Source organism: Perca flavescens, chromosome 12 (genome assembly GCF_004354835.1).
Source record: "Perca flavescens isolate YP-PL-M2 chromosome 12, PFLA_1.0, whole genome shotgun sequence".
NCBI lineage: Eukaryota > Metazoa > Chordata > Actinopteri > Perciformes > Percidae > Perca > Perca flavescens.
In genome coordinates, this window is record NC_041342.1 from 30198915 (window position 1) to 30221931 (window position 23017).

Consider the following 23017-nt stretch of genomic DNA (forward strand, 5'->3'; position numbering starts at 1 on the left):
CTTCATAAAACAGACCCGCCGTGAACTGCAGAACAAATAACATAAAATGTTATATGCCGTTGTGCTGCCTGCCCTATCGGATCGTGCAGGCAGCACAGATCGCGTACCGACAACGCTCTTCTGAGCGCCTTAATGTGGCTGTTGGGTGAGTGTGGACCTTGGGTCAGGCCGTCCCCCTACTCCCCCACAAAACCTGCTATCTGCCCTGATGCTCGAAAGACTTTCCAGATTCAGGTTAGCGAGATTTATTCAGAGAGCAAAAACGACACGTAAAGCACATGATGGACAGATACTTGACAGGGGAAAAGCAAAAACTGATGATGCTCATCAAGCAATGTCAGTCAAATCCAAGAAGCCTATCTTCCTCTCAGGTTCACTCTCACCAGACTCCATTTAAATAAACATTTTATAATGAAAGACAAGCTTAAGGTATTGTTTTTTTTTTAAATCGAGTCAGGTGAGTTTGGCCATGGCGATTTCTGGGCTGTTTAATGTTTAACTAAAAGGATCATACTCTATAACAAAATGGTATTTCTCTGTAGGGATCCATAATGATTTCCATAATGTTGTCAGACATTTAGAATGATAATCTGAGCCTGTCAGTGACAAAAACAGAACTTTTAGTTTAGTTTAAATTGCCCTATAGGATTAAATTGCAGCCGGTTACAGCATTCTCGCTCAATACTGGACTAACTTAAAAAAAAAAATTCACATTAGTCACTTAGACACTGGTCTCGCTTTGCCTGACTCTCCTCCAAAGCGCGCTGGAGGAGAGTCTGGCTACTCCACATGGCATTCGGGGATGGGAGGAAAACGTGATCTGGTTTAATGGAATTTCTTTAAACCAATCACAATCGTCTTGGGACCGGAGAAAAGCCGCGGTACTGCTGCAAAATAGGCTCGGAAGGAACCTGTTTTTGGTGGAACGTTAAAAGTAGTTTTAGTCGTGCAACAGAAAACTCAGATTGGACAGATAGTCTAGCTAGCTGTCTGGATTTACCCTGCAGAGATCTGAGGAGCAGTTAACCATAGTCCTCAGAAATCCACCGGAGGTTAGAACGCCAACACAAAGGAAGTCCAAGGCAACGGCTATCCGGCCTAAATGAGTGAAATCCGGCAGATTTTACGGCGGCAACTGAGCAATCCCGGAAGTGGAACGTCGTGGATATAGACTAGGACTACTTAGACACCAATGCATGGGGAAAATAGGTCCATCTTGAAAAATACCAAAATCACCCTTTTAAGGGTAAAATCAAAACAATGATCTTAAAGCTATAGTCCGTAGTTTCTGTCGCCCCCCCCGCCCCCCCATGAGGAATTCTTAGAAATGACAACAACCCTGTTGGCATGATTTAACATGATTTAAGTTTTGAAATACCAAAAGTGATCTTGGAAGTTATTTGGGAGCGCTCTAATCAGAAGCAACACATGCTATTTCATAGCTACTTGTTGCTGAAAGGTCTTTAAATAGCCCAGAGTTCTCATTTAAGAAAGAAATCATTTGGCTTCTGAATATAGGGGCTGATTGAAACAGGGCCAGTTGGGATGAAGATTGAGCCTGTGCGTGTGTGTGTGTGTGTGTGTGTGTGTGTGTGTGTGTGTGTGTGTGTGTGTGTGTGTGTGTGTGTGTGTGTGTGTGTGACAAAGGCTGGATGATTTTTGTCGATCTATATACTGTATGTTTTTATCTGTGTGCATATTTCGTGTGTGTGTGTGTGTGTGTGTGTGTGTGTGTGTGTCTCTATGCGTCTGTGCGTGTGAGCGTGCGCATATTCCTTTAATCGCCGACGGCACCTAATGACCAATCAGCAGCCGTTTCAACTCCTCAATTTGTTGATTTGGTGGGGGAGCGGGGCTGTGGGAAAGAGAGAGAGAGAGAGAGAGAGAGAGAGAGAGAGAGAGAGAGAGAGAGAGAGAGAGAGAGAGAAGAGAGAGAGAGAGAGAGAGAGAGAGAGAGAGAGAGAGAGTAAGGAGGGGAGAAGAGAGGGGACCAGTAGAGAGCAGTCCGTCTCCGTTGGATGCGCTGTTGGTCGTTCTGGTTTTAAAGCTCCATCCTCGGCACACAGCGGTAAGTGGCAATGGCTCTACGCTTACTGTCCCTGCAGCGGTTTCAGGCCATATTAAAAGCAAGTGTTCAGTTATTAAGCTACATTTTTATTTTATTTGTTTATGTTGTTGCCACAGTGGTCGGAGTCTTAATTGCTCATCTAGAAGCTCTTCTCGTAGGAGATATTTGTAATTTCATTAATGCTAGTCATTTTCCGCCGGTACGGTACGGTGTGTTGACGGAGGGCACGCGGGCACTGAGTGACTGTTTTCATGGCAAAAGTGAGGATGAATTCTGGCACTAAGCTAGTTAGCAACTTTATTTCATACGACGCTTTCTTCGCAGTTTTTTGTTTGTTTGTTGGAAACACTAACCTGTGTGAATATTCGAAAACCATACATTGTTTTCTTAAAATTATTCCTTTCATTTTTCTTTACACCCATTTATTCCGTCCCTGATAGTGTGTGAAAGTTATAGACTCCTTGTCTTGTTGTCGACAGCAGAATGCAAAACGGTAACTTGGAAGTCACCATATTCTCTTCATGTTTAATACTAAAAATCACTCCTTGCCGTTAATGAATGGCGATAAGATGTGCGTGGATAGGTAGGCTACCTACAACTTTTATTTCAACGCAGTTTACAGTGAGATACGACGTTAAATTGTGGGCCTATCGTTTATTACGTCGTTTAATTCTGCGTTTTTTCTTGTTGGCGAAGTTTTCTCTCTTGCTTTGGTGCTTTTTTTTTCTTCCGACGAAAATGTTACATGGAAACTTGGGTGTGGTGTACAGTAAGTGGAGGGGAATCTTGTGGCTAAGTAAGTGTAATATTTAAGACTTCATCACTGAGGAAAGCTTGCAACATTAATGCCATGGAGGGTTGGTCTTGTAGCCTATTTCAGTCACTGTGGTTTCAGTAGCCTACAGGGGTGAGAGAGGCAGGAGAGAGGCTGTAGCTGAACGGAGTGATGCTGATCCGCCCCGACTGATTTTCTTGTCTTTTTCAACTCTCTCTCTTTCTCTCTCTCTCTCTCTCTGACTCCATCTTGGTCTTTCCTCCTTCTGAAGGTGGGCTACATAACATTTCATAGACCTTTTTTCACGGCAGACATGTTGACATGTCATAGTAGGAAAAGCACAGGTGTATTCAAAGCCATTAATGATGGCTGCATTCCACTTAGGAGAGGTCCTGGTATTAAACCATTAATGATGGCTGCATTCCACTTAGGAGAGGCCCTGGTATTAAACCATTAATGATGGCTGCATTCCACTTAGGAGAGGCCCTGGTATTGTGCATGATGACTCACTAAAATAGCTTACTGGGACACTTGATGGAATTGAGCCATCGTTAAGATGATCAATTTCAGCTGGTCTTTTCCTACTATGACAAATTACACGAAAAATGTCTGCTGTGAAAAAAGGTCTTATAGAGATTTGTTGTCAAATTTTACATCCATTCCCTAACATCCCGTGTAGCATCAGTCAGATAAAATATCAAACCCATTATTTTTTTTTTTTTTACCCACGTTATATTTAAATGGTAATGCAATTCAACCAGTGTTTCCCTCCTTGGGGGCTGGTAATGAGAGTCTCTGTCTCTGTTTTAAACATCTGCGTTGTGTCAGACTGGACAGCTTGAATGTTCATGGCAGCAGGTTTTGGGGTCAAACAGCGGCATTAAAATCCGGCTGTTCAGTGTTGGATTTGATCTGCTTGGGCATGCTGGTGGGGTGGGGCGGGGTTTGCAACATCTGGGCAGTTGTGTAGCAACAGTGTTGAAAAGAACAGTTTTTGTGACATGTTTTGTAAAAAGAAATGAAAAGTAAGACAGATTTTTTTTTTTTTTTGGAGGTAGACACTTTTCTGTACGTAAATGACCATTGGCTATTTCCATAGGTATTCAGAATTGTTTTAATGTGGCCTATGAATGTACTTTTCATATGGTGTAAAAAATCTCTAAATGCAACATTTAGCCATCATTAAACTCCACTGAGGGTACAGTAATGAAAGTCCAACTTGATCTGGAGTCAAACGCTTTTAAAGCAGGATAAAGCAGCTTTGGTTGCTAATTTTACATTCCGATACATCTGAAAGTACTCAGCCAAAACAAGAAAAAAGAGGGAAATAGGTTGTCACTTGACTGACTTGGTTTTTTAAGAAAACACCCAACATTGGCACAAACTGATTGGAATATTTTCCTTGATAAATTAGCCGCTCTTATTGATTCTGTAGAATAATACAGAATTGCACTGTAGGCTAGTGGAACTCTTCAACTCTTCACCCTGTGGAAACCCTAAACAGACCGCTGGAATTCTAAGCCCTGGTTGGTAATTCAGACCCCTGTTGAGATCTATTGATTTATACTTTGTAGGATTCTTGGGGTTTCCCAGCATGCATGGAAGTGCCTTAGAAATGTACTTCACACTGGCATCCATCATCCCTATTACGTGGCCTGAGTCAGTCCTCACAAATCCTTTCTCATTAACTCAGACGTGACCCCTGTGCAGCCTAACGGCCCAGAACTTACGTTTCTTTTCAAACAGCGAGAGCTAAAAAGTAGCCTGCTGGCTGGTCGGCACATTAGGAGTTTATTGCAACTATTAGTCTGATGAAGAAGTCGTACATTAGGAATGCATCCAATCCACTGTGCAGCATGTTTCTTTCATCTGTGAGATTTAGTTTGGGTTTTACTCCCGCAACAGTACACTTTGGCAGGCAGCAGTGCCCAGCGTGTTTTTAATCTATGAATTATAATAATAATGGATAATAAATAGGGCTGGGTATCGACAATGACTTCCCGAATCTATTTGATGCCTATTCACAAGGTCTCGATTTGATTACCTTTCCGATATGATATCAATTTGGTTAGGGAAATTGGTAACACTTTACTTGAAGGTATCTACATAAGAGTGACATGACACTGTCATGAAAACATGACACAGTCATGACACATGAACCCTAACCCTAACTCTTCCCCTAACCCTAACCGTAACTTGTCATGATAAAAACCGAATGACACTTACTAAAAGAAGCGTTATTTCATAAACGTTTATGAATTGTTTATAATGTTCATGACAGTGTCATGTCACTCTTATGTAGATACCTTCAAGTAAAGTGTAACCAGGAAATCTCATTTACAATACCAATTGTTCAAGCAAGAAGCAACCCTGAAATATTTTGGACAGGTCAATGTTTCCATTAAGAATTGACCCTTAGCAAGTTTGTTTAAAGTACTTTTTACCTAACAGGACTTACATGATGGATACATCACATGGTGAAAAGGCATATATTAAAAGATTAGTTTCGGGATCTTATTAATCAATATCAGATCATCCAAACAAAAATCAAAGATTTTAATTGGAGAAGCGATTATTTTAACCCAGCCCTAATGATGAATATAATACTGAATTTGCCAATTTGTAAAAACGTTTTAAGTCTAGTTTTCTTTAGATGTTCTAGCCAAAAAGCAGGCATATGAATAGATTATTTTGCCGCTAATTTTATGGACATCTGTGCTGGTGTACTTTGTAGTCCATTAAAAGTAAAAAAACACTTGGGTGACGTTGACACCGACAGAGAAGTTAGCTCAGGAAGCTTGTCCCCCCAGTACCTGCATGTACCCGTTTGGGACTACCGTGATCAACTCTTAAAACTACAATAGGGGACTTTGTTTCCCTAAGTGTAGCCTCTGAGGCAACATCACTTTTCTAAGGCAAATCCCAGGGTGGTCCTGACCTTCGCCTTAACTGTCTAATCTAAAGCCAAATCCCAACTCGTCAATGGTGGACCTTGTTGGAGGTGCATGGCGACAAAAAGGCTGTTGTAAGTCTGTCAGCTGTCTAAGCTGTAGTGCTCTTACCCCTAGGCTGCTTGTCTGTGGAAGAAAAGAAGAAAAAAATCAGCTCCGTCAAACTCCGAATCGAATTTGGAAGGCTGTCACTAGTGGTGGCCTGTGATTAACACTTCAATTAACATGCAGGTTTTACAGTTCCCAGTTCAACAACATGCCAAAAACAATGTGGTCACTGTAGAACAGCAGCATATACAGTATGTAAAAAACCAAAATATATATAACGAGACATACAATAAATAAAGCAAACTAGTAGGGGTGTGCAAAAAAATTATTTCACATTTGAATCTACCGATTAAAAAAAAAGCTTAAAATTTTTTTTTTATTGTATGTCTACTGCAGTCACATGGGAAAAGTAACTACATTTACATACTGTGAATCGTTTTTTGAATCGAGAATCGTTTTTGAATCAAAAATCGATTTTGAATTGAATCTTGAACCTAAAAATCAATATCGAATCGTGACATTTTCTGAATCCTGCACCCCTACAAACTAGTACGTCAAATAGTGCTTCTGCTTTTCGCTGCTTAGTGTCCAAACAAATCAGTTCTAACATATCTCATTCAGTTTGACAAAAGACTCTTAACTCAAGGTCCACTTACTCATATTTTCCAGTGCTTTCAACCACAGCCAAAAAAAAAAAAAAAAGCCTGTGAGATGCAGTGCAATTGTTCAAGGAGTTTGTGTAGTAGTGCTTTACAAATAGAAATAAAAGATCATCATTCATGCGATGAATGAAGGATTAGGAGCGTCGGTGAAAATAATACAAGATGTAGCCAATGAAAAGATGAAACTCAGAAACTAGGGCTGCAACTATAATTTTTTATTAACTTTTAATCCTTCTGTCGATTATTTTCTCGATAAATCGGTTTGTTATTTAGTCTATAAAATGTCAGAAAATGGTGAAAAATGTGGATCAGTGTTTCCCAAAAGCCCAGGATGACGTCATGTCCACAACTCAAAGATATTCACTTTACTGTCACAGAGGAGAGAAAAAACTAGAATATATTTACATTTAAGAAGCTGAAATCAGTGAATATGTCCTTTTTTTTCATAAAAAAATTACTCACACTGAATAATCGATCATCAAAATAGTCGGGGATTAATTTAGTAGTTGACAACTAATCGATTAATCTTTGCAGGTCTACGAATAACAAAAAGGAAAGGAAGGAAATGCCAGCTATAGATTGTTTCAAGGCCTTAAGGAAAAGTGTCAACAAGGGATTTATGGGAGAAGATAGACTACAGACAGTCTCAGTTATTCAGGCGGGTCGTTCCGAAGCCACAGAGCCATGCGGGTGAAAGCTCAGTCACCTTTAGTCTTGGGCCCGGACACAGTCAGTCATGCAGTATGCGGTCCGTGATTCAGCAGTGAAAAGTTCAGAGAGATAACCTAAAGCCAGGACACGAAAAAACATTTGCACATAATCAGTACAAAAACGGGTGAAACCATCAGTGAGGAGAAGTGTTAACCCTCCTCTTTGTTGTAGGTAAAAAAAAATAAAATAAAAAAGCCTTGCTTTAGCACTCTCACCACACTGGAGGCGTTCACTTTTTTTGGTTGAGGCAAACAAACAGGGCGCTGCAGCAGCCAAGGCAAGAAAAAGATAAAAGCATGTAATCCTCTGTATCGCTGGAACTCAGGATGGATCTAAGTATAGCAATGCTCCAGAGATGACCAGAAAAGCCTGAATGAACAAGTGTTTTAATGTGCCATTCCAAATTAGGGGCTTTGAAAACAGGCCTCATGTGTTCATTAAGCTGACTGAGGGCAGCTTCACTTTGGCTCCAAACATTACTTCAGTTTTTTCAGACAGGACGGTTTGTTAGCTTCCCTTGGCTTGACTGGCAGATTCATCTTGGTATCATAGGCAGGCAAAATCAAGGAGATGGCCTTTAGTTTTTAATTTCAACACACACACACACACACACACACACACACACACATGCTGCCTATCACCTGTTGGGGGCAGTGGTTCCTTCTGAGTTAATGACACAATAAATGATTTCCAAAAAAATGGAAATACTTTGATGAATGTGTCGTGTAGAAGCACAGCGGTGGACTGACTGCTTGTTTGAAATAACATGTACAAAATAACATTTCAACAATGTCATTTTTTATTTTTTTTCTAGCTAACTTTTAAAGATCCTTCTCCGTCTTGTGTAATTCGGGGGTTAGGACATTGCGAATGCTTCTGCTGAGCCGCTCGCTGTGCTATGGGTTTGAATAATGAATAATGTCGGGTTAATCTGTTGATTATTTTCTCCATTAATCGATTAGTTGTTTGGTCTATAAAAAGTCAGAAAATGGGGGAGGGGGCGGTGGGGTGGGGGGAGAACGTCAGCCCGAAACCCAAGATGACGTTCTCAAATATCTTGCCTTTTAAAAAAGTGCAAGGGACATGTTCCCCCTGTGTCCTCCCTTTAAATTAGGCCTTTGGATGTAAGATCAGCTTGAACTGGCACAAATGATCAATATGATGATAAGATCTGATGACCTTAATCTTATCAGCAGTCAACTCTCCAGAAGACAGAGGCACTGGGGGGGGGGGGTTCCCAGTGTACGAAATAAAAACCTGGGGTTATTTTTGGCTTGGAGTTCAGAGACATATGTAAGGCTTACATCTTTAATCTTTTAAATGTGAGATCATAACATGTCTTTCATTAGGTTATGATTACCAGAAGCTTAGTAATTTATGCTTTCTTTCAGCTCTGAAACACTTCTATGGTCTATATAAAATGTCAAAACAAATTGTCCACAACTGAAAGACATTCAGTGAAGAAACTACCTTGTATTATTCACATGGCTTAAGGAGCTGGAATCAGAATAGTATATATAAAATAAAGAAAATAAGAACATATTACACCGCAAAACTAATTTTGTACTGTATGACTAGAACCTGTTAGGCCTGTGTACGATATTGGTGCAACGGACAAAACATTCAAGCAATGACCAGGGCTGGGTACCGAATTCAATACTTTTTAGGAATCGACCAAATTGCCTCTAAAAGTATCGACTGTTGAAAAACAAAATGCCTCGTCATTCGATACCCAATTCCAATACCTAAGGAGTAAATCGCATCAGCGTCAGTGAGCCAATAAGCACGCAGCGTGCTTCCACCGAGATCTAAGAATGCTTGTGATTGGCTGTCTAACGTTCCACGTCATAGAGACACACAGGAAGAACTCGCCGTGACGTACAGAGAGACGGGGCTCATGTAGTAGGAGCCAAAAAATAAATAAAAAGATTTGTGCCGTGATGTTTGTAATTTCTTTTTGTAAAAATGGATTTCATAAAATTGGTATCGAAAAAAGGTATCGTTCTGGAACCGGCATCAAAGTCATTGGATTGGTATCGGTATCGGACATTTTTCGAACGATGCCCAACGACTGTGAGAGCTTCTTCCCTCGAAGCTTCAAATGGAAATTGTAAAAAAAAAAAAAAAACTATTTACAACAAAGCTAAGTTGCTTGGATTTTTGCCCATTGCCCATGACTTTGAACTGTATGGAGAGTCATTAGGGTTCGAGTCACCAGACAGGGTCACCGTGCTTACCAGAAACAGAGAAATGCTGTTATCAGATATCAGTCGGAACGAATTAAACGCATGCGGCACATGATGTGGTCTGACAGAGCAGCCACTCACACACACTTAATTAGGAAGCTCTGGATGCAAATGAAGCCCCGAAACTGTTCTGTGTGCTAATTCACGTTGACATCCGACAACTGCCCCGACAATAGTCTTTGTGCTCTGTATGCGTGTGTGTGAGCGGGGTGTGTGAGTATGTGTGTATAGGGTGATAACACTGATTCGGCCCAGCTGCATCATCAGGTACACTGAGTGGATTAAGTAGCAGAAGTGTGGCTACAGCAGAGGTGTGTGTGTGTGTGTGTGTGTGTGTGTGCGTGTCTATTTGATCATTATTTCTCCATGGAAAGCACATTTCCTGTCCACATTTTCCCCGGACTATTTGCTGATTCAAACAGTCTGTTTTCTAACCTGCAGACCTCTTTCACCAACCGCTGTGTATAATCGCACGGAAAGAGACGTGCGCATGGTTGTGATATTAGACAACCTTAGCAGTTACAGCTATCACCTCCTGTCCATAACTCTAGGCAACGGCAGACACCAAATTGGTGTGCATATGAATAGCGGCAGCTTTTTAACACGCTGCGGAAAGCATTCACATCAAATGGAGCGCTTTTTTTTCCCCTCTGACAGGTGTTCAGCTGCATCTTGTATGGGAGGGAGCCGCTAAATTGTTGTTGGAAGACAACTTCAGCGTTCCTCTCTTCTGGCTTGACAGCTCCTCCAATTACAGCTCTCCTGGCCCCACTGCGTTGTGTTTGCAAATACAGTAGACGTTCGCTGTTCACCAAAGCCGGGTCGGGGAGAATGTTGCAAATTCTTGAGACGGCCTCACCGTTTTGACTGCAATCAGACGAGAGGCTGTTTTTGATCTGACATGCAAGCTATCTAATTAGTGTCTGATAGCTAACCTGAGGTAACAAAGAGGAGAACTTTGTCAAAAAAATAGGAAACGGAGGATAAGAAGTGGAAGGGGGAGTACCGGTACATCACAGCAACACAATATGGCTTTGCCAAGGTAGTCCCTCGTTCAAAGGCTATTTTCACACTGACGTAATACAACACGACTGGAGTGGAGACATTAAAGGTCCACCTGAAATTGAATTGCCGCAGCAACATATCTATCTATATGCTTATTTGTCCTGTGTTCTCCTTTTTAGAAGCAATCAGAAAGCAAAATGGAGACATTTATTTCTTTAACCCTCTGAGGACGACAGACGCACCGGCACGTCCCCAAGCCGATGTTTGACGAAACTCCTACTCAAAAAAGCGATAGCGGTCTAGCAACTCCCCGTTGGCTTGCGAGCTGGAAAAACCAAACTCTGGCCGGGCCAATCACATCGTGTATAGAGTCGGTGGGGGGCTTATGACTGCTGCTGCTGCTGGTGAACAGCATAGAGCTGAAGAATTTGAAAGACAACCTTTTATGCCGCCCCTCGGATTGAGCCCTGCCAAAGGTGAGTTCCCAGACCCAACATCTGGATGTTGGGTCTGGCTTGTCAGGCTATTAAAAAGGTAAATTTAAGAAGATATGTGAAAATGCCCGAGGTGCCGGAGGTGACAGGAGAAGCGGGAGCAGGCGAGTCAAAGTGTAAATGTTTGGCTCAAAATAGTGTGAAGCAGAATAGTTAATGGAAACAAAATCAGTCGCAAACTAACCACACCTGTGGCTAATTGTATTTCCCAGTATCTGTCTCCAGGGGGCTGTGGAGAACGTTTAACAGTAACAGCACCAAGACAAGGGTTCAGTTTGATTCCTTTTTTGATTATGTTTTGCTTTCATGTGATTGGATTGGACAGGACATGCTGCTGCGATCAAACAGTATAATAAGAGAAACTGTATTTCAAAGAGGCCTTTTATGACCGTGCTCCAGATGGGCTGTCAGTTTTTCTTTAATGTTTTTTTTTTATTATCTTCAGTGTATTCCTCTGTGAGATACTTTAAATAGAAAATACTATATATGTCGGCGGCAATGGTGGAAATGGAACCATAAGTCTTTTATTTATATGTAAGTCATATGTTAATTACCCAGTATCTTTTAGTTTAGTTTAGTTTTTTCACAATTTTTAGTGAAAAAAAATTCTTAGAAATGTGGGAATATAGGGCTGTGGGACCATTGGGCTGTGGGACCATTGGGGCTGTGGGAACACAGGGCTGTGGGAACATAGGGCTGTGGGAACATTGGGCTGTGGGACCATTGGGCTGTGGGAACATTGGGCTGTGGGACCATTGGGCTGTGGGAACATAGGGCTGTGGGACCATTGGGCTGTGGGACCATTGGGGCTGTGGGAACATAGGGCTGTGGGAACATAGGGCTGTGGGAACATTGGGCTGTGGGACCATTGGGCTGTGGGAACATAGGGCTGTGGGACCATTGGGCTGTGGGACCATTGGGGCTGTGGGAACATAGGGCTGTGGGAACATAGGGCTGTGGGAACATTGGGCTGTGGGAACATTGGGCTGTGGGACCATTGGGCTGTGGGAACATAGGGCTGTGGGACCATTGGGCTGTGGGAACATAGGGCTGTGGGAACATTGGGCTGTGGGAAAAAAGGGGGCTGACCCCAATGGACATATTAAATCACCTTTTGGCTCATTTGAACAGTAATTCTTTAAATGTTTAGTGTTGTTTGGGAGCTTTAAACTGACTGGCAAGAACATGTTAGAACATTTTATGAGGCCTGTGGCAGGCTGAGTTATATAATCAATTAATAAAGACAATAGAGCTCAACAGTGTGGTTCCGGAAGTGGAAATCCCATTCATTTTCTCCATAAGGATTTTGATTATTAGCCATACATGGCTTTTAAAATTATAATTATAATGTCTAAACCATCCAAGGTAGACTGACAGTGCTACAAGGTTGTAAAACAAAAGTTAATGCTCCTGTAGAATCTAAAAGTATGTATAAAATCAACCTTGTTTTAAGAATAACATGTTTTATTTACTACACTACACACAATCGTAACAGCGACGTCTCTGATTGGTGGAGCTCGCGGTTACCATGGAAATGTGTACCGCACCCGTGAACAGCCAGCGCGAGCTGCTACCATTGAAGTCTCTGATTGTGTACACAGTCTTCTGATTTTTGTCCACATGAGTACCCTTACTTCTAATTGTTCTTAACAGTATTACTAATAGGCTGATATTTATACTATATTTGAATAGCTGTTTGGAGCAGTTTGTAAACAGTTTTTTCTGTTGGAGATGGTAAGTCCCTTTGGCGTGGACTTTGGGCTTTTCCACTTTGCAAACCTACAACATGCATAAATAATCGTGATTTCAATATTGACCAAAATTATTGTGATTTTGATTTTCTTCTCCATAATTGAGCAGCCCTAATGCATATGTCTAAACTGTTTATTTAAAGGTTAGTTTGTGAATAGAAACAGCTAGTTTTGAGCCTGAATGCTCACCAGAGTGCTCAATATTGGTCACTTTTGGATGTGACATAGAAACGAGTGGCCTGGAAGCTGGAGCTGACTCAATATAAATATTTGATTGTGGTTTCTGGAACAAGTAGATATTTCTTACTAGACATCCAAACTGTTTCCAAATTAGATTCATCCCTTGTAGAAGAGATTAAGATAAAAAGGATACTGATCTCCGCAGTGAGAAGGTAATGTATATACTGTAGACAAACAGCTGCATGTTCCATGTTAAACAAGTCAAAGTGAGTTACTGGAGGACATCTTGGATGTTTATCTCGGCTGGAGGCTTTCTTTATACCGAGCCTTGTCCTCTCAGTGTGTTTTTCGCCCGTTCTTAACTATATCACACTCATGTAAACACACAGCACACAGTAGCAGGGGTAGATGTTGGCTCATTTGCATAGTAATGGACTGGCGCATTCCAAAGCAGAGTGACAAAAGCATTGTCTCTGTGTGTGTGTGTTCCTGCTGTTTCTCGGCTATGTGGCGGCCGTAAAACAGGAGTTCTCATCATCACGGGCCCTCGTGAATGAAAGCACTGCAAACAGAGCGCCGCCACAGACCCTCGTAAACACAGTCCTTTAAAAAACAGGCTTTTATCCGGGAGACTGAAAGCCTTTTCAGCACCAAGGTTGAGTTTTACTCTAACAACCTTAACAAGTAGATGTTACCCATCCATTTGAGTTCTTGAGAAACATTAGCTCCTTGCGCTAATGTTTGTCATTGTGTCCGACAAGGCCACCGCAGAAATGTTATTTGCCGAGGGTAGCCGTGGTAAAATCGGCGAGCGCGTCCTAAACGATCCTCGCGAGAGACCGATGCAGATGTTTGAGACAAGGGAGCTTCCTCCTGATTTCTCTAGTTTAATTGTGGTGTTGGTTGTTGCCACTCGTCTGGAATCGCCGTAAATTATGGCTGCATGATATAAGGAAAATATGCGATTTACATACTGTATATACATAAAGAGACAATAAAGTGGACTCAGTTCTGCATTTCTGCTGCTTTCAGCATTCTGCGAAAATCCAACCAATTGCTTGTTGGATTTAAAACAAATGAAAGGAAATCATTTCCAACATTGTTTTATTGAACACATTGAACATTGAATTGAATATAAAAAGGCACCATTAACAAAAGAATGACTTTTATAAAGATATATTGTGCAGCCCTACTGTAAATCTAGTGCTGCGACGTGTAGCGGATTTTTCGTTCCAGTTGTAATCGTGAAGTCACCGATCAAGCAAAAATACTGAATATTTAGCCTTAGATTAGTATCAGCCCAAACGAGAAAAGTATCGAGGGAAATCTCACAGTTCACAGTGTTTTCACTGTTGATTAGTTTAACTGTTAACACTGTTATAAATGCAGTAATTGCAAAAACATCTTTCCTGAAGTGATTTTAGACATGCTGTCTTTCTGAGGCTTTTATAAGACGATTCCACACACAAATATTGAAAAAAACGGATGAATGGAAAGAAATCGACAGATGAATAGATAATTGACAGTTGCAGCCTGAGTGAAATCCAAAAGTGCCCCCTGCCTCTGTCCACCCCACCGAAGGACACTGTGACATTACCATACAGGATTTCAGGTCAATGATTTTTCAAACTGTCTCCTGCTGTGTGCTGGGTCTGCTGGTGTCTGATAAAAGCTGCTCATGATGTGTCAGGTCTCTCATCTTCCTCCGTTTGCCCCCCCACCCCCCCAAAACCCTTGCTGTGGTTATGTAACATTGTAAATCCTGAAGTACCATCTGGTACCAACAACACTATCTATCACTAATTGTTGTTTATGCACATGGAAACAATTACCAGATCTCATTCGTTCGCTCTCTCTCTCTCACACACACACACACACACACACACACACACACACACACACACTGAAAAGTGTATCCTTTTGAGGACTTTCCTGCTTACATGTCAAACCCAAAATACAGATACAGACAAAATGAGCACACTTTTAAGTCTGCAAGGGTGTACAACTTCAAATGAGTCTCTTCTGATGGATAGCAAAACCACACACACACACACACACACTCACACACAAACACACATTTCAACATCTATTATCTCCCCTTTGTTAAGATTAAAGCAGCTCAGGTAGCATGGGGGATTAGGCTGGTTGGGAATTGTAATTGCTGGGAACGAGTCACCCAGTGTGTGTGTGTGTGTGTGTGTGTGTGTGTGTGTGTGTGTGTGTGGGGTCAAGCACAGGGGGTCAGGGATTACATGACCCACGATGTGCATTACTGTTGTGTGCTTGGTCCGTTCCTGTGAACTGTTACACTCCACTAAAAGCCTGCTTGTGACCGGCTTCAGTATAATGCACGACAGCTCACAGAGCTTTAAAATCTTTATGATTCACATCACAGCCCGGATGTCCTTTACTTTGCGCGCAGCAAAGTACCCATTTACTCTGTATTGTCCAAACTATTACCCTGGATACCATATACAGTATGTAGGTCACTTGATGGACACACACGGTTGAGAGCTTTTGCATGTACAGCCCCACCCCCACCCACCCGTTAATGTCAACACCAGAGGGGACAGGCGGGATGAGGTTTTTAGATGATGCTAATAATGTCATGCTATCTGCCTTGATTAGAAACATTAAATGCAAACAGTGCTACATAAAACCAGACCCAGACTCCTGGTAATGAGCAGTTAATCAGTAGCTGCCTCGCATCAAGGTATCAGCGCCAATTGGCTGATTTGCTGTCACATTAAGTATGTTTACATGCAAACTAATATCCCACTATTATTCCAAATATGACAATATTTCGAATTTTAAATGGGTCATGTAAACAGCATATTCCGTGTAGATATTCCACATTAGGCATTTTTCTAAATAAAGCATTTTCCCGACTAAAACAAGTAGGATATGGGTTTTATTCAGGTTTTAGAAGCATTCTTTGAACATGTAGCGCATTTGGAATATGCGTCTTAATCTGGGTTATGAACGCAGTTTATGACAGTTTGTGACGGTTTTTACCTGTTTGGCTTACAGTCAGCTCTGTGCTTTGCTAAGGTTTCTGTACACAGACTAACTAGCCAACAATTTAATAGAATAGAAGAGAATGCCTTTTATTGTCACTATACACAATGAGATTAAAAGTAACTCCTTTTCCAGTGCCAACATATACGTAAAAACAATATAACAACATGGAATAAAATAAGTAGTGCAAAAGGTGAGGGGGGTAACACTATATACATATAAAAAAATAAGTATGGTTTTATATACAGCGTGATATGCAGTGTGGGTTATTGCACATTATTTGAATATCACCCAATAGTGGTGATCATATTCAATGAGTAATAGATATTGGACAATGAGAGTAATGATATTGCACACTAATGATATTTGCAAGGCTGCGGTAGAGAAGCATGCCCAAAAGAAAAGCCCACATTTCTGGATGGAAGGAGGAACACACCTACTTTTAAACCTAATGAAAAGCTTGGGTATCAACAGGTTTTGCACAACATCGCAACGCTGACCTTTTCAAAAAGCTGGTTGCCATGTAAACAGCTAAGTTGGAATATTGTGTTTTACGGAAAAAGGGCAACAAACGGAATGTTATGTGCATGTAAACGTAGTCAATGTGAGCAACATCATCAGCCAGTTCATTGATTTCCTGAGTGACCTCAAAACTGGGCCTAAACTCTTTTTTTCAGTACTTTGTAGTACAATGTGTATCTGCAGTACTTTGAGAGCACGTTTTCAGTAGACTTAACAATTATTATAAAGCAATTTTCTTTCTGATTCTGTTATTCCGATGCATATTCCGTGGCTTTTAAAAATCACAATTACAATGTTGGATTTTAACACAGACACAGGATTCAAATGTTTTGCAATAGTTGTACAAAATCCACCCATTCATTCAAATACATATTGTAGTAAACGATCAGCAACAGCAGTCGAATCAAAAATCAAATCAAATCAAAAATGTCGAATCTACAACCTTATAAAAGGCAATAAATGCCAGTTACCAGAATGTCAGGTATAATCTCTGACACAGTGGCTATTCACTTATCACTTCACATATTATACATAGCCATATTCTACTGCTCTTCATACTATTCATCCTACACTTACACGTATTCTTACTTCTCTTATAATGTTACCATACTGCACAAAGCTGTACATACTGCACATATCTGTCTATGTAGTTCATTCAGTATATCCATATTTATTCTGTTTCTCTTATTATATATTCTGTTAATACACTGCATATATCTATATCTATGTTATTCTTACTACTAGTATAATGGGTAACACTTTACTTGAAGGTATCGACATAATCGTGACATGACACTGTCATAACTATGACATGACACTGTCATGAACGTGTCATAAACGTTATCAACAATTCATAAAGGTTTATGACTTCTGTCAGTAAGTGTCATTTGGTTTTTGTCGTGACAAGTTGACATTGTTTGGGTTGTCTTGATTAGGACAACTTGACATTAATCAAAGTGACATTACCAGAAGATGTCTTAGTCATGACAACTTGACATAATGTCATCCTGTTTAATGTTAAGTTGTCAAGGACACTCCAGAGAAATTTAATGTCAACTTGTCATGACAAAAACCGAATGACAGTTAATGACAGAAGTCATAAACGTTTATGACTTGTTTACAACATTTATGACACGTTCATGACAGTGTCATGTCATACTTATGACAGTGTCATGTCACGATTATGTCGATACCTTCAAGTAAAGTCTTACCGTATAATGTCACTGCTACTACATTGCACACATCTGTACATGTTGTTCATACATTGTTCATATTACATAGCCATATTTATTCTGCTCTTATAACACATATATAACACTCATATAACACATATATAACACTCATAACAATATAGTTCTTTTCCTGCCTATGCACCACCTGTCTATACTTGAATATCACATTGCACTTTTCTGCTTTTTTTGCACTTCTGGTTGGACTTTGATAGGGCTGCCACCTCTTAGTCGATTAGTCGACTAATCAGTCGTTTTGGTCTTAGTCGACTAAGATTTCTTTAGTCGATTAGTCATTTTTTATGCTTATTCATGCTTAATTACTTATTTCCAAGAAACTTCTGAGCACATTTATGGCAAACTCAAGATTTAAAGTGGTGCTTTTGCAGATTAATTATGGAGAAACTCAGTTTTACAGATGGTGAATTAACATTTACATTAACATTACATTTATATTGTGCTTTTATAGTCTTAACCACCTCTCAAAGCGCACAGCTCTGTCAATTAAATCAACTAATCGATTAGTCGACAAAATCGTATAAGTGTTAGTCGACTAAGAATTTCTTTAGTCGAGGACAGCCCTAGACTTTTACAATATAGTTGAATCTAAATCTAATCTAATCAAGTAGATTAAGCCAGTTTCATGCGCTGCTTTGTCACTTTTTACGTAACGTCATTTTGGGGGCATTTCTGAAAGTTTGAATTCAACATATGAAACGCTGTTTTTCCCAGACAGCAGTGGTCATTTCTGTGGTGCACCCAGCGCTACATCAAACCCATATTAGCACTGCCCACTGCAGTAGAAAATACCTCCAGGTGAAAAGCCGCAGTGCAACACTAATGAGACTTCTACACCTTCTTATTACTTTGAAGTAGGCGAGTGTGAGGGAGAACTGAGTTTCTTCTTTGTATACTCGAACGTGTCAAAAGTTGAGTCTATTGTTTGCATACTCACAGAGAATATAATGAGTAAAGGGTCGAGGTAGAAAAAGAGTTCCTACTCTAAACTAGTCACTGGAAAGTAGCTTCATGCAGGGTTTTTGCATAGATTGTTTACATAAATAACCAACTTGTTGTCCTTTTGTTATACTCAGTGATCCTTTAAAATGTCTATATAAATGTATAAAAAGTAAAACTCTGAAATCATGCATTATATATTTATATATTCATCTAAAGTTATAATGAGGCTTCAGCACTAAGGTTATGGTTAGGGTTAGGACAGATCCAAACTTTTTCAGCAGGGCCCTTCTTTTGTAGATAAAAATACTTTCCAGTGGGGGTGGGGGGGGGATCTGTATATTTAGGCCTACAGTATATGTAGATATTACTTAAACTTATTTTCATTTATATATTTGAATACAGTGTTGCAATGTCACACAGCTCTGTTTAAACTGTATGCTGGTAGATCGTTACTTAGGCTATTGTATGCACATTGTTGTTTTTATTTCACACTTGCTTCAGCAATGTAAACGTGTTGACTTGAGATCAGCTGTTTCTCCGTGAAGGGGCGAGAGAGAGAGAGAGAGAGAGAGAGAGAGAGAGAGAGAGATGGAGAGATGCGCAACAATCAGCGGAGACACAATGCGATGTGCGACTGGGAGATTAGTTGAATCCGGATGGATTGTTGTGGTCACCGCTACATATTTTCTTGCCTTTGTTTTGGTAGTTTTCGTGGCGTTTGGTGTAGCTTCATCGCCTGCTTCACGTTTACCCGGCAGTCCTTTCACAAACTTGTCCTCGCTTTGTGTAGCAGTGCAGCAGAACCATGCATCATTTATTTATATTTAGTGTCCACCCCCCCGTCATAACTCTGATTATGGTAGGGGGCACCCCCTCTAGTTTGGGAACTAGGTTAGGGTCAGGTTGAATTTCAGGTACATGGATTTGCCATTATCTCTCCAGTCAGACTCCTACTGTTTCTTGCTGTGCCTCTTTGGCAGACAGACCCATTCTGAGCTGGAGAATGTCTTTCTGTCAGTTTGGGGTTATTTTCATTTCGACAACTTCTTTGTTCTCCGAAAAATGGCGTGAGACCACGCTACGCAAACTAATGTGGATCCATGAGAGCTGCTAGTGTTTGCCAAAGGACTTTTCCGCAGCCCTCTATAGCTTCTTAATCCCGGTATTTTTTTATGTGTTGATTTTGTGTTTGTGTTGTATTTTGAAACTAGCTTAAAAATATTTTGTCACGTTTTTCAACATTTCTTTTAATTCATGGTCAATAAACCTAGTTTATATGACATTATACTTAATTTTTGAGTAAAAAAAAAAGCAGATATTATGAATTATTTTGACTAATAGTTAGGATCAGAGGATGTTGAGTGGATCACAGACTGGTACATGTTAACGTTTAGTCAGGATACTGTTTTGAAACCATTTAAACTATTATTTTTGGGCAATTTGGTTGAAAGAAACCCATATTTCTGATATAAAAAAATATTGAAAATGGGTCAGATTTGACCTGTGGAAAACTCAAAGGGTTAAATAGGTGAGTCTTTTGATCACAGCAGGAGTGTTGGGGAGAGAGTCAGTATGCTGTCTGCCCTTCATACACACCCATCGTTGCTCCTGTGTGTGTGTGTGTGTGTGTGTGTGTGTGTGTGTGTGTGTGTGTGTGTGTGTGTGTGTGTATGTGTGTCCGTGTCCATGTGTGCAATATGTGTGTATATTGATGTGTTGGTATCATTGATCTCTGCTTTGTACCAAAGGGCTGGAAAGCCTGTCTGGGTTGGATGACGAGCTGACTGCCTGGATACAGTGAATGCTGTAAAGCTGATGTCACCAGTGTGGTTTTTTACCCAAAGTTGTAAAAACTCTTGCTGATAAAGCTGCAGAGATTATTCGATTGGTCGTCAGCTGTTAAATGAATTGCCAATCAATTAATCGTTTGAGGAAATAAGTTAATATTCTCTGATGCCATTTTCTTACATGAGAATATTGTTCTAGTTCCTTCTCTCCTCTGTGTCAGTAACCTGAATATCTTTGAGTTGGGGGCAAAACAAGACATTTGAGGACATCGTCTTGGGCTTTGGGAAACACTGATTCGATTTTTTTTACCATTTTCTGACATTTTAGAGACCAAACAACTAATCAAGCAGTCGAGAAAATAATCGTTCGTTGTTGAGCACCGTAAGAGTGACTTCTCATGGGTAGAAATAGGTTTCCTTGTAACCATCGGAAATGAACCCATCTTCAGTATTTGTATGAAGCTGTCGCATCTCTGAAAACACTTCCACGCTGTTGCTTTTTCCTCTCCTTTTCTCGTTTTAGCTGTAAAAGGAAGTGTGTACGCCATAACTCGGCATCAACAGTCAGTAAACGAAAACAGCTCTGCTTTGTCGATGTGAGAGAAACCATCAATAACATTCCCATGAATAAATCAGGACGAGAAATGACATGTAGCATCTCCTTTATACTTGTGGCTCACTTGTAATAGGGCTTTTCTGTGATGTAACGTGCCCCTCGGCAGCTTTACTGGAGGTCACGGGCTCATGTGCAAGGATAAATGTCAACAGCTGATCGCAATTCAACATTTGACTTTGCTGCCTCAACCAAACAACCACAGTAAATGTCAAGTTTTGTTCTGTAAGCGATCATTTAAAGTGCCCATATTATGCTCATCTTGAGGTTCATAATTGTATTTAGAGGTTGTACCAGAATAGGTCTACATGGTTTAATTTTCAAAAAACACCATATTTTTGTTGTACTGCACATTGCAGCAGCTCCTCTTTTCACCCCGTGTGTTGAGCTCTCTGTTTTAGCTACAGAGTGAGACATCTCACTTCTGTTCCATCTTTGTTGAGAGTCGCACATGTGCAGTACCTCGTTAAGGACTAGGGCTGCAACAACGAATCGATAAAATCGATAAAATTCTATTACTAAAAAAGTTGGCAACGAATTTCATTATCGATTCGTTGTGTCGCGCAACTATTACGCCACTCAGTAGCGGAGATTAAAAAAAAATTTGAGTTGAGCGCGCAGCGGAACAGCGTGGAGCGAAAGAAAAGAAAAAAGAGCAGAGCGGGGGTAGAGGAAATACGGAGAGAGACCGGAGAGACCCGTAAAGTTGTTCTGAAACACTCGGCGGAGGCAGAGAAATCAGTACGACCCAAGTCATCCGAGGTGTGGGAGCATTTCACACTAAATAAATCAGAAACGTGTTAATTGCAAGATAAGCAAAAGCGACACGGCATGGCACAGGCGCACCACGGTGATGAGTCAGCACCTAAAACGTAAACATGTTGGAGTCCTTGATGAGGAGGAAGGGAGTTCAACAGCAGGGTAAAGTCACTACACTATCCTACTTCTGTTCCGGTCTGAAGTGAGGAACGTACCGTCCCTCCAGTAGCTCTTCTGGTGCTGCTGTTTACTCGTTATCCAGCGTGTGTGTGTGTGTGTGTGTGTGTGTGTGTGTGTGTGTGTGTGTGTGTGTGTGTGTGTGTGTGTCTCTGCGTGTCAGTCTGTGTGTATCTGTATCTGCTATTTGGGTTACTTACCTTTACACAACTATTAACTAAAACAACAAGTATGTATGTATTGAGTTGATGTAAATTAATGCTTTTTTTTTTTTATCCGATTCATCGATTAATCGAAAAAAATAATCGACAGATTAATCGATTATTAAAATAATCGTTAGTTGCAGCCCTAGTAAGGACTATTAGCCAGTCAGAAGCAGAGTATGAGGGTGTGCCCTGACAGTACCTAGGTAAGGACTACTAGCCAGTCAGAAGCAGAGTATGAGGGCGTGCCCTGACAGTACCTAGGTAAGGACTACTAGCCAGTCAGAAGCAGAGTATGAGGGTGTACCATGCTAGCAGCTAGCCGAGCATTATAACGTGTGTAACAAAGTGAACACGTTGGTCTCTGAAGTAAAGGCTGGACTACAATAGAGCTGTTTGGAGCAGTTTGTGAACAGTGTTTTCTGTTGGAGATGGTAAGTCCCTTTGGGGGGGGGACTTTGGACTTTTCCACTTTGTAAACCTATAACGTGCACAAAAAAGATATATAAAGGTAAGGGGAAAAGCCAAAAAGCATAATATGAGCACTTTAAACAATAATTAAGCTGTTAATGATTAATTTATTATTTATATAATGGCATCATGCTAGCTTTACATAGACTGTCTGCTTATTATTGTCTTATTAACACATCAGATTTACATATCAACATTAGTAATGGCTATTTACATGATAAATGAACAAAACCTGTTACCGACAGTACTACTACTACTACTATTACTACATTACTGCACCGGGTAACTTCAGTTTTCTTTCCAGCCTGGACCTCTTTGCCTCTGTTTTTATGTCTAAGTGACTGATGAGAACAGCCACCTTTGAAATTGGTCCAGTATTACCCAAGA

At 40.6% G+C, this 23017-nt stretch overlaps 1 protein-coding gene across 2 annotated transcripts in view; it reads left to right on the forward strand.

Annotated features, from left to right (window-relative positions):
* The first annotated feature begins 1980 nt into the window (after positions 1 to 1980).
* Positions 1981 to 23017, forward strand: part of LOC114565192 (cadherin-6) — a 78403-nt gene continuing 57366 nt past the window's right edge. The window contains exon 1 of one of the 2 annotated variants that reach the window (XM_028593092.1): positions 1981 to 2068. The gene's annotated coding sequence lies outside the window, so the exon portion shown is untranslated. Of the gene's footprint in view, positions 2069 to 2599; positions 2652 to 23017 lie in introns of those variants that run through there. The other variant, XM_028593093.1, reaches the window with a different exon arrangement.